Genomic DNA, 13,676 nt, shown 5'->3' with positions numbered 1-13,676 from the left:
ATTGTGAGATTTTAACCCAAACATGAAAGCTTGTAACTATCTCATGGTGATTCAATAAAATTTATAAATTAAAAAAAACAAGAAGCAGAAAAAAATTAATTTTAAGTGGTTTCACTTAGTAAATCATTAAACTTTTATTTCATAATGTATATATAAAACATAGATAAATACTGAGGTATAGAAATGAATTGCAAAAAAATGCATTGAATAAATAGAACATCTATATCTTCAAGATATCCCCTGGTTATTATAATATCTGTCCAATAAATATTTTAAATTAGGGAATATCCACAAATTTATTCTAAAATATAATTTCGGTTCAAACTAGTTAATATCAAATGCTAATTAAAATACTTATTTTAAATTAAACTTTAGTGAGAGTTTATTGAGAGTTTGATGCTACAAAGAATGCAGAAAGAAACAAAATAACAGCAAAACTCATAAGTTGGTTGTAATATTATAAATTTTAAAATCCATTGATTTATAACATATTCTATTTCTAAGAATTATACCAAATCATATGTCCATAATGATATAACTAATGATAAAATTTCCTGTACATATACTATATTCTTGTGTTAAGACATTCAAGAGGAAGCATAGATTTTATGTCTTTTCTGTGTGTGTCTCTTTCTCTCACATACACATACATATACACACGCACATGCACACATATGCACATGCACACACATATGCAGAAAGCTTCACGTGTTTTTTTTTATTGAGTCAAGTTTAACATGAAGATTAATGAGGATTCACATACCTTTTTTCTTTTTGAGTGGTTGCATGCCACCATATTTTCAACTCCTACAACACCTGCAAACCAGTACTAAAAATGAAAGCTACAAAGAGTGATAGTTTGTAAAGTATGATCCAATTGAACATTTGTTTTACATTCACTACAATATAATAGATGTCCTCATAGCATTCATGCAATACTAGAAAAGATGGGAAAACTCAATAGTGGTTAAGGAAAGAGAAAGTTTCAATAATTTGACTTTTTCAACACTGATATATATTGACACTTTTATTGTGGTGATTTACCACAATGGGCAGGAGTGATAGCACAGCGGGTAGGGCATTTGCCTTGCATGAGGCCAACTGGGGTTCAATTCCTCTGCCCCTCTTGGAGAGCCTGACAAGCTACCAAGAGTATCTCGCCGGCATGGCAGAGTCTGGCAAGCTACCCATGTTTTATTTGATATGCCAAAAACAGTAACAAATCTTACAGTGAAGATGTTACCGGTGCCCGCTCGAGCAAATCAATGAGCAACGGGATGACAGTGATACAGTGATACAGTGACAGTTATTTTCCACAAATAATGTCAATCAGATTGGCACCTCTGATCTCTGTCCAGCAGAGTCATTCAAAAAGAAACAGATGGAAGCTGTGGTATGTCCAGGTTGCAAGTTACCTCCACAGCCCTGAAAAAGGGGAAGAAACTGGCCATTTATTGCACACAAAATCTGTTCACCTACCCTGTCTCCCTGGGCTCAAGATATGTGAGCCTCTGCTGTATACTAAGAACAGTTAGTGTTACATCAAGAATTAGGGCTGGGATATTTACATAGCTGTGGTATAGGGTGACACATAATCAGCAAGAACCTCTAAAGCATAGCATCAAAGTCATGGTAATTTCCTATTCTGTTCTCACCTGAGCACATACTTGTTTCACTATTTTATTATATTCTTGCCCTGTTTTAATCAGGGAACTCTCCCAACCTAGGGCTATTATTAAAGGAACAATTTCCTGCACTTGATTTATACTTAATTTAACTTTGGTTCAAAAGTTCTGTACTATCATGATATCTGCTAGAAAAATGGAAAGAGAATATGTGTATATATATTATTTAGTAGGATGCTATATTTATTGCCTTAAAAGCAAACTCAGTCTCTGAATGTTCTGTATTCAATAAATGTACAGTTCTTATCTCATGCTGGTCTCTGGACCAAAAGTTGGAGATAAGGAGTGAAGATACAGGATTTGCTCTCACTGAACTTACGTACTAGCTATACATTATGAAAACTATTAAAGTTCAAGTGAGGAAAAAAGTCCAATTTTTACATAAAATAAAGTGCTGTAAATATGAATCATCTATATCATTACCATTTAATATGGCATCTGCATATTGAAATGTGGGTATTGTTACAAGTTTTCAATAGAACATGACCTAATTTTTTTGATCAAGGCACACTAAGACATTTCAACATAGAACAATTCTCACTTTTTTATTTTTAATAAAAAATTTTAATTGGAATCAAGTATTAAAAAAGATAAATTTCTACTTTTATCATTTTTAAATATGCAATTCAGCATCATTAAATATTTTCAAGTTTTGTAAACATAACTACCAATAACCATCTCCAGAACTCTTTATATTTTGTAAAAATGAAATTTGTACATGAACATTAAGCAATATTTCTCTATTCTTCTTCCACTCACCCAGTTCCTGGCATCACCCATTCATTTTATGTTTCTAATTTTGACTATTGTAGATATGTCATGAAAATGGAATAAATCAGTATAAATCTTTCTGTTAAACTTTATTTCACCTCAGGGTTCTATTTGCTGTACAGAATGTGTCAACATTTTCCTTTTTTCTTTTTGTAATACTTTACAAAATATATTCCACTGGATTTATGTAACTTATGCTTTTATATGGCTGGAGCAATAGCAAAGCGGTTGGGCGTTCGCCTTTCATGCGGATGACCCTTGTTCGATTCCTCCACCTTTCGCGGAGAGCCCGGCAAGCTGCTGAGAGTATGGAGCCCGCACTGCAGAGCCTGGCAAGCTACCCGTGCGTATTGGATATGCCAAAAACAGTAACAATAAGTCTCTCAATGAGAGACGTTACTGGTGCCTGTTTGAACAAATGGAGCAATGGGATGACAGTGACAGTGACAGTGACAGTGATGCTTTTATATATCCATCCATTGATTTGCATATGGATTCCTTCCACAATGACTGTACAAATGTTTTTTAATACTCTATGTGAAAAGTCTCTAGATCATATAATTCTATTTTCAATATTTTGAAGGCCACCCTCCTGTTTTTCACAGTCTACTTTACCATATATTTCCAGTAATGGTGAGCAGGGTTTTTAGTTCGTCATGTTTGTTATTTTCTGAATATTCTTCTAGTAAGAGATATTAAGTAAGCTCCTGTATTTTTTAAACTGCAATTTTCATATCCAGATTCAACATGATACATATTTTAGTGAAATAAAATTATTATAATATGTTGGATCAATCCTATTATTTTTTGGAAACAAAATTTTTGTGATATTGAATACCTTGTGAAAAAGAATTTGCTTTACATTTATGTGTATTTAAATATATGTGTGTGTATATATATATATATATATATATATATATATGGCTAACTCCTGTTGCTCATCGATTTGTTCGAGCGGGCACCAGTAAAGTCTCATTGAGAGACTTATTGTTACTGTTTTTGGCATACCAAATATGCACGGGTAGCTTGCCAGGCTCCGCTGTGCGGGTTCCATACTCTCAGTAGCTTGCCGGGCTCTCCGAGAGGGGTGGAGGAATCAAACACGTGTTGGCTACGTGAAAGGTGAAAGCTTGACTGCTGTGCTATCGCTCCAGCCCATACATATATATATATACATATATATATGTATATGATAGACATTTCATCCAGATACTTCAAGCCTAGTGTATTCTTCCCTAGGTCACTCTGATTGGAGTACCTGTTAGAAATTTGTTGGAACTGCTTATGTGGAATAATTTGTGAAGCAGAAGATAATGCATTTTTACCAATATTCAAATCAATTAATAGCAGCTCATTTGAACCTATATTTAAACAGATATCAGAAATACTGATAAGAACTCCAAATATTTCCTTTTTGTAGGAAACAACATTCATATCAATTGCTGATAACTGTGAAGATTCACAAATAATCTCAAAGCTACATTACAGTTCCTTTCAACCTAATTCATCCCTTATGTTTTTTTGACAAGGTGTCTAGTAGTATTAATATGCTCTAGTGTTGCTGAGTTTTATTAAGGAGCAACTTTGGGAAATAATTAAAAGAATAGCCTCTGAAACAAACTGCCTAGACTTTAATATCAACTCAGTAACTGGCCAGTTGGGTGGTCTGGGTGACCTTCAACTACTTAATTATCCGCTCTATGCCTTAGTTACTTTATCTTTAAAATGTCAAAACATGTTAAACAGCATGAGTTGAACTTAAATGATTGTTATTTTATTCTCATGCTAAATGGATATTTGATATTCTTCAATCTACATATTATTTAGTGTATTTAAACATACAGAAATTTCTCAGATATTACAGCTTTGGTTCCAGACCATCACAATGAAGCTAATTTCACAATAAAGTGAGTCACACTAAAATTTCTGGTTTCTACTACACATAAACTTCTATATTCTATATTATTATTGTAATTTTTTTGTGCAGTAGCATTACATCTAAATACAATGTACACAACCTTACTTTTGCTAAAATATGCTAGCCATCACCCACACCTTCAGTGAGCCATTTTTTTTTCTGGCTCAGGGTCTTGTTTTAATTTTGATGACTTCTTATTGGTTAGGGTGATCGTTGGTAAAACCTGGGTGGCTATGCAAATTTTTTAAAATGTGACCTAAACAAAATTAACTGAATCAGTTGACTTTTCCTTTCAGGAAAGATTTCTCTGTGTTAAGTACTGCTGTTTGAAATCATGTTACCCATAGTAGAACCAATTTCAAAATAGAGACCAATCCTCTCAAATCCAGCATTTTTGTCAACTAATATATGTAAAATTTTAAAAATTTTTTGGTTGTCATATCAACAATTATCACAGACTTCTTATCAGGAGTAAATTCTTCCTCAAGAAATCACTTTCTTGGCTCAACTATGAGAAGAAACGTCTCATCTATTAAAGTCTTATTTTGAGATTTCAGATATTTAGTCTTCTCTTCAAGTGCTTTTATTTTCTAGTTTTCTTGCTTATTTTACTTTATTTTTCTTATTTGGGGTCTATACCCTGTAGTGCTCAGAGATAGCTTACTCCTAACTGTACTCAGGGATCACTCCTGGTAGGGCATGGGGGACAATATGGGTACTGGGGGCATTAAATCTGCACCAGTTGCATGTATGACAAAGCCCTGCCACATACTATTTCTTCAGCCCCATACTCTTATTTTTTACACCACAGTTGCAGTTACTTTCTCAACTAAACTACATCTGTATAACTTGTTCATTCTTCTATATCAGCGATTACTAATTCATCTTGTACTTTAATGCTATGGGGAGAACTTTTTTCTTTTTCTAAAACCTCATGTGAGCTTCAAACTTTTCTTCTGCAGCTGCCGTTCCTCTCTAAGTCTTAAATTATTAAAGAGAATCAAGGACTTTCTATGGATTAGAGTGTGGCTTAAGAAAATGTTGGGGCTAGCTGAATCTTCTAGCCACACAATAATATGTTCTCCATATAAGAAAATGGCTAATTTTGCTTTCTTGTCACTCATATGCTGACTCTACAAGCATATTTTCCCTCCAAAAATGTTTCTTTTGCATTCATTCACAATTTGTTCAACTGGCACGAAGACCTAGCTTTTGGTCTATCTCATCATTCATTCCTCACTAAGATTATCATTTCTAAATTTAGACATAAAGTGAAATATACGTGAGTCTTTATTTTTTGTACTTGAATACTTAGAAACCATTATAAGTTTATAAACTAGCCTAACTGTAATCGTGTCATGCTTCAGAGAACTGTAAGGCCTGAGGATAAAGAGAAAGATATGGAGGATAAGCGTTGGTGGAGCAGTCACATACACATATATAACAGCATTTTCCATCTTATACTGACATGGCTTGTAAACCTCCAAACAATAACAGAAGTAACAATATAAATAGATAACCACAGATCACCATAATAAATATAATGATAAAATGGATGCTTGACAAGTGAAACTTCCAAGAACATGACCCATGTATGAACACACCCTGTTGGTGGTGGGAAATGTACAGTCATGAAGGAAGGAATGGGTATTGGAAAACTATATGACTGGAACCCAATCACAAAGAACTTTGTAACTGTATTTCATGATTACTCAATTAAAAATAAATTAATTAACAAAAAATGTCGAGTAGATTTGCTTTATATTGGCCTTTTAAAGACTTTCAATTTGTATTTAGAAAAAGCATTTTCTGTGAAGCACAATAAAGCAAAGAGCAGTAAAACAAGCCTTACATATTTCAAAGAAACAGTATTTTTTCCGCTTAATTAATATAAATGTTCACTATGGCTATGGACATCTATTATATCCACAAATTAATCAACACATAGGTAAATATAGGCAAACAAAAAATAACTTTTCAAAGAAAAATCTCAGGGTTTGTCAATCAAAATCTTCAACTTAGTATCACAAATGAGAAAATTCACTTAATTGGTTTTATTTAGCACAGATGAATATTGAGAAAACAATTCATTTGATTCTACTATTGTCATTGACACAAATCAACAGTGCTTGTTTTTTCTAGAAATGTGTCATAATGTTAGATAGTGTTAGATACTGCTCTACTTCAGATTGACCTAGCAAAAGTTCATACATTTCTCTAATGAACTGTCACATGACAATAAAAATACATTTCAATTTCAAAGATATCATAATAGTTCCTTATGCATACAATCAGAAAAGTCACTAAAGGTGAGCAAATTAATAACAATAATAATGCGATTCACAACCAATATGGCTGATCATCCCACTGCTACAACAGAATAAGTTTGTTATTACCATCAAAATGTAAACTTATTTCAATAAAATGACTACATTTAAATTTAACAGTTAATTTACATTTAATTTGCATTTAATCTTACATCAATGAGAATAGCAAACATCAAAAAATGCTAGAAACAACCAATGGTGATTGAATATAGTACAAAGGAATTTTCCTTTATTATTGTTGGGCTTTTCATCTGGTATACCACCTCTATGAAAAAAAATGGTGTGATGGTATCTTAAAATGTTAATAGCAGTGTTTTCTGCCTTGTACACAGCTTTGATTCCTGGCACCACAAATGGTTTCCCAAGCCCTGCCAGGAGTGATCCTTGTGTCCAGAGCCAGGAGTAAGCCCTGATCACAGCCAAACTCGACCCCAGAAGAAAAGCAAACAAACAAACACAGCACTTTCACACACTCGGAAATTACACTTTTAACATCAACCCCAAGAGAACATTAACTCAAAAAAACATTAATTCAAAAATATTTTTCTAGTTTTTGTGTGTATTGCTGCACTATTTATAATAACCAATATCTGGAAACACCCCAAGATTATATAAATATATAAGAACTTGTGATATGTGTGTGTGCATGCAATGGGCTACTACTTCATTACACAAAAATATAAGACCTTGCAGTTTACAGCAACTTGGATATGACTTGAGAGTATCATGCTGTGTGAAGTAAGTTCAAAAGATGACAAGTGCCAAATGAACTAGTTCATAGATTTAGGATAAAGAAACATATGAAGGAACCAAACAACAGCCATCAATAACAGATCCTGACTATCTCCCTGCAGAAGTAAGTGTGATAAGCAAGGGGAGGAATTCAGAGACCAAAACTGTGGAGGAGGGATATTGGCCCTCTTCTCTGATGTAGCAAAAGTGTATTCCTAAAACAGTATTTTTTAAAACAGCTTTACAGATGTCAGGCAGCCGTAAGAGCACTATTGTATTGTTTTCCCCAGGTTTATCTTAATCCATCCCTGCAAGTGATGGCCTCTATATTTTTATCTGGTGGTCTACAAGGGCTTAGAAATGAGCTGAAGTTCTGTGTTTGAGCTGGCTGAATGATGATGGACATTTCACTTGTGAGTATCAGGTGCCTTCAGTAGCCCGCAGGTTGACCAGGTATGCAGGTTGACCAGGTATGGATGGTGACCGGGAATTTCACAGTAACAAATGTCTGGCATCTACTAATCACTCAAATTTGAGCAGTGACTGAGAAACCCTTATTAAAGTGGGCCTAAAGGGAGGCTGAGGCCTCAGTCCCAGCTGATGATAAAGCACACACTCAGGAATGGGTGCAGGTTCCACATAGGCACAGGCTGACAAAGAAACAAAGCCTGCAATGGGACCCTCTTGAAAGCTGTGCTCTAGGATGCTTTCTGGCTATAGGGATGCAACTTATTTGTCAGCAGTCAGATGGAGACTGGTAGGGTCCGAGTCTGTTTGCCTAAGGAAAGCAAGCATTTTTGATAGTTGTGTCCCTGTACCTGGGCTGGAGCAATTGCACAGCGGGTAGGGCATTTGCCTTGCACACGGCCGACCCGGGTTCGATTCCTCTGTTCCCTAGAAGAGCCTGGCTAGCTACTGAGAGTATTCCGCCTGCACGACAGAGCCTGGCAAGCTACCTGTGACACATTTGATATGCCAAAAATAGTAACATCAAATCTCACAATGGAGACGTTACTGGTGTCCAATAGAGCAAATCGATGAGCAATGGGATGACAGTGATATAGTGTCCCTGTACCCAGCCAGCTTAGTTAGACTTAAAAGGCATGAAGATCCCCTAAGGTATATGCTTTCTGAATTGTTACTTGTGGATCTTAATATAGTGTCCACAGGTGCTGCTATCAACAAGGTTGCAAGAGGTCATCAGGCTGGTCCCTTTGTGGGACACATCTGATCCCAGTTTTGACCTTATAGTTTCTTTCATTACATTCTAGTGTTGCAGGTACTAGATCAAAGGATTGGAGTTTGGGCTTTCAGCATAACCTACCTCCTGCTTTCCCAGGTAAGGTTCCATACCTCAACAATCTTCCCATTGTAGCCTGTTGTCCCTTAATGAGGTTCCTTTATTGGTATTGTCATCTTCCTGCCTTGTTTCCTACCAGTGTTTCCCAAATTGGGAAAACTGTACCAGTGGGAACAGAGGATCTGTTCTAGCCTCCAGTACAGTTGGGAGGCACTTTCTATTAGTTTCTGTCTGTTTGCTGAAGGAAAATAACACAGAGAAAAAGAGTGATTTTATTTTCCTAAAATGGGGGCCATATACCTGATAGTTTGGGAACTTCTGAATGCTCTTTTTCTCCTCAGTTATGTAAACCCTGTTCATCTTGGTTCCTGGTTTATTTCTGTGTAGATTAAAACAAATTTTGTTATGAATTTGCTATGATCATAAGACAAAAATCATAAAAATAACCAGTTGTACATGTTTGGACTCATTGACTTCTGAAATGAACTGTGTTTTCACCAGTCACTTCTTAAAGAAAGATTAGTCCTAAGGGTTGACATGTTTCAGTTCATCTCTTTTCAGAAGAGAGCTTCTTTTTGTAAACAGAATTCAGTCTGACTTCCTAAAGGTCATAATAGCACGTGAAACTCAGAACCACTCAATTCAGACAATAGTACTCAATTAGATGGTGCTAATTATGTGTCATATATTATTAAGTTCTATGGCACTCTTTTTCATTAATCCTATTTATTAGAAAGCCATGTGAAAGATGCTGAGCTCCCTCAACTAAAAAGGGTGGATTTTGCATTTGAACTTTATCGTTTGTTTCTACAGCTGTACATTATGCAGCTACACTAAACATCTGAGAGCTAAACATATTTAATTCTTAAATCAGAACTGATATTCAAAATGTGTAAAATTTTAGTGGCATGGTTCTTATAAGAGAGGATGTATTTCCGTATCTAGATTCCATTCACAAACTCAAATAAGGGGTCAGATAGATAGTACAGCTGGTAGGGTGTTTGCCTTGCACACCACAGACTCCACCTTTGGTCACCAGCATCAACTATGATCCTGAGCCCCTCCAGCAGTGATACCTGAGTGCAGAGCCAGAAGTTAAGCCCTGAGAATATCTGAATGTGGCCCCCAAGCCCCTCCACCAAAAATATATGATAACCCTCAAGTAAGTGGTATATATTCATATCCATATCCTTGATAACAGATTCTAGGAATATCTGAGGAGTACTTTATCACAATATGTTTGTTTCTACAGTCTATTTCCTACCTTTAATTTCTCCTCTTGATGTCAGAAATATAGTACAATGGGAAAACTTTTTTTTCAGATATATAACCAAGATTCTCTCCACAGCACCACATATGTTCTCCAGAGCATTTCTTAGAAGTGATCACTGAGCACAGAGCCTGGAGTACTTGCTAGGTATATTCCCACCAAAAGTCTCTCAAGCACCAGCAGAGGTCACTCCTGAACACAACGTCAGAAAAATTTGCTGAATACCACCAAGTGTGGCCAACGCATACCACCTCAACTCACCCCCAAATTTCTTTAATAGGAAAGAATTTTGTGTACCCATTTCTGTTTTTAATGTTTGTCTAATTCACTAGAGCAGCAAGCAGAAAATTGTTTTTGCTGATTTGGGGGCACACCTGGTAGTGCTCAGGGCACTTCTGATTTTGCACTCAAGGAACTACTCCTGGTGGTGCTCTGGGAACCATATGTGTTGCTGAGTTGGAACCAAGTTCAGCTACAGGCAAAGCAAATTCCCTACCCATTGAACTATCACTCAAGCCTCTTTTAATTCTTTTTTTTTAAGAAATTATCTTTCTTAAAATTAAGGTTACAGAATAAACCTGTGTTTTTCCTGGCAAGCTATTCCAAAACCACAAGCACTAATATAAGGAGATTTCTTATTGTGTAAAATTTTTAAAATTATTATTTTCATCATATTAATAAAACAAGAAAAGTAGGACTGGGAAGAACCATACTAGTAATTCCTCATGATTTTACTTAATGATATATTTATTGTCCATGTTCCATGAATTAAGTTTGGAAGCAACAGGCCATGGCTCTTCATAAAATGATGATTAGTATTTTCTCTTTGGATATTTATGTGAATGCATTAACGTTCAGAGTAAAAAAAAATATTTTTGATTTAATTTTATTTTGTCTTTTAGATAATAAATGAAAATGTAATCACTTGTATCACTTGTCATCCCCTTGATCTTCGATTTGCTCGAGTGGGGGCCAGTAACGTCTCCGCTTGTCCCTGTCAAGTACTAGTGCAGCCCAATGATATTTGCTTGCTCCAGGAACAGGAAGAGCCTCAAATCGTTCATTCAGGGATTTGATGAAGAAATCTGACCATCTAGTTGGTAGGCATCCACGCAATCTTCTGACATCCCGTGGAATCCAGCCTGTAATAGCTCTAGTCCAGTGGTCATCTCTGAATCGCATTACATGACCGGGCCATCTGATTTTTGATGCCTTGGCAAACGAAAAAGCTTCCCTGATTTTTGACCGTCGACGGAGGTCAGAACTCCAGATTCCTTCTCTCACTTCAGTTAGATGTGATACTCTTAGCATAGCTCTTTCAATTCCTCTTTGGGATACCTAATAGCGTTCTCATCCTGTTTGTGTAGGGCCCAGGTCTCTGAGGCATATGTTAGTGCAGGAAGAACGGTGGAATCGAAAAGATGTGCCCAGAGTTGGTGGTTCTTCATTCTCTTAACCACTTCTTCGACGCTCTTGAAGGCGTCCCACGCTGCTCTCTTCCTTCTGCGCAGTTCTGGCACCAAGTCTTTTCTCATGTTGATTTCTCGACCCAGGTACACACAGCTGCTGCATTCGGAGATGTTCGTTCCATTGAGAGCAAATGGAGCTTCAGGGACTAGTTCGTTTTTCATGAGCATCATCTTGTTGAGATTCAGCTGCAATCAGACATTTCCACACTCGTGGTCGAAGTCGACCAGCATTTGTGCCACTTGGCTAATGTTTGGTGTTATGAGAACGATGTCATCAGCGAATCAGAGGTGGTATAATTGCCAACCATCTATCTTCACTTCCATTCCTTCCCATTCCAGTCGTCGCATGATCTTCTCGAGGGTGGCACTGAAGAGTTTCGGTGAAATGGTATCACCCTGCCGCACCCCTCTCTTTACATCAATGATCACTTCCTTGTAGAATGGTGAGATCCTGATGGTGAATCCATTACCCAGCCACCACCACACTCCAGGCCGCTCTCTGGACACTTGGGCCAAACCTCACGCACAAGTGAAGCCCCACAAAACCAGCTAAGCAGAACTTTGCGACCTTGAACTCTAGGTTCAAAGAGACCTGGAAACAAGATCCTCTGTCTGCCTCCTCCAGTCTCTGGCATCTGAGGGAGGGGTCAAACCCAGATGCCCCACCCTACCCAAGCCAGATAAATACCTCACTGACCGACCCCCACTACATCCACTATCCAGCCACTGCCACGCTCCAGGCCGCTCTCCGGACCTCAAGGCCTAGAAGCCACACCTCGAAGACACACCATAAGACACTTAATACCCATTATTCCTGCACCATATTTGATAGAGTTCGAACTTGGTGTGAACCACGGTAACACCCCTAAGGGTGATTGGAGGCTGCCCTAAAAGCCTCCATCCCTCTTAGAAAGCCCGGCAGCTACCCAGAGTATCCCGCCCGCACGGCAGAGCCTAGCAAGCTACCCGTGGCGTATTCGATATGACAAAAACAGTAACAACAATTGGCCTCATTTACCTGAAACTGAAAGAGCCCTGAATATGGCAGCATTAAGAAAGATGAGCAAGGAGAGGCTGAGAAAATCTCGGGGATGAACTAGACTGACAAAACGAAGAAAGAAAATGTAATAAATAATTTTTATGTTTCTTGTTCTTTTTTGTACTTGTTCTTGTTTTAAGAAAATATTCTGATTGTGTCAAATATACACTTTATCTCAATTTCTATACTCACAATAATTATTATTCTATGTTTTCCTCACATGTATTGCCCATGTTAAAATTGTCATGGATTTTTTTCCTATAATATTTTTATATATCTTAAATGAATCTATCTTCCCATCTAGGCCAAAGACCATTTTTTAAATTCTTTTAGAATCTTAGCATAAATGTTATATGCAGAGGCTTTCAGTGAAGTTAGATAGAATTTACTGGGTTAGAAGTACTGGCAGAAGGCTTTTGGTGAGTGGGTTGTGAGATCTATTATTTAATTACTTAAAATAAATGGTGTGAGATGTGCCTCATCCCTAAAGTAGGACTTGCATTCAATAACATATTTATTTTTCTTTTGTAAAACAAAATAAAACATTAATTTATGAAACAAAATTTCTAATTGCATACACACATTCATCCCTGTTCAGCATATAGTGTAATTTCTAATATTGCCTTAAAAGGAAGAGAAACATGCTTTAGAAACTGTAGTCAATCAGGACCCAATAGTAAAGTGGCTATGGTATTTGCTTTGCATGTAGCCAATCAGGGTTCAATTTCCTGTATCCTATATGGTCCTTTAGCCCCACCAGGAGCATTCCAGAGTGGAGAACCAGAAGTAAGCCCTGAGCATTGCCAGGTGTGACCTTAAAACAAAACAAACAAAAAAATGATAATAGAAAGAAATTTAGTCAATATCATTTCATTTTATAGCAAGATAAGTCATAACTCAAACCACAATCATCTATCTAAAGTTATAATATAATAGAACAGTATAGTGAATGTGATGCCACCAAAGCAAATTGAAGAAATGATTCACACAATCCTTCAAAAGCCATTCAACTTTGCGGAGGCCTGCTGAGATGCTGAGAAAAAATTAGAAAGGCAAAATTTTACATAGACAACATTTACTTACATGAAAATATGATTGCATCTTAAAGACAGTGAAGTGGCAAACAGAACCTGGCTTCACATAGTTGGCAGCAAATTTGGGTTAG

General features: G+C 36.6%; 1 long non-coding RNA gene across 1 annotated transcript; it reads left to right on the top strand.

The window, feature by feature from the left end:
• The first annotated feature begins 7,720 nt into the window (after nucleotides 1–7,720).
• Nucleotides 7,721–11,210, top strand: LOC129403270 (uncharacterized). The gene is made up of 3 exons (XR_008629095.1): nucleotides 7,721–7,846; nucleotides 8,705–8,772; nucleotides 10,906–11,210. It is a non-coding gene; the product is annotated as an uncharacterized LOC129403270 (long non-coding RNA).
• The last annotated feature ends 2,466 nt before the right edge of the window (nucleotides 11,211–13,676 follow it).

This window comes from Sorex araneus, chromosome 3, assembly GCF_027595985.1.
Source record: "Sorex araneus isolate mSorAra2 chromosome 3, mSorAra2.pri, whole genome shotgun sequence".
In the NCBI taxonomy this organism is placed as follows: domain Eukaryota; kingdom Metazoa; phylum Chordata; class Mammalia; order Eulipotyphla; family Soricidae; genus Sorex; species Sorex araneus.
Note: the sequence above shows the minus strand (reverse complement) of the source record. Positions and strands in the feature narration are given on the sequence as shown.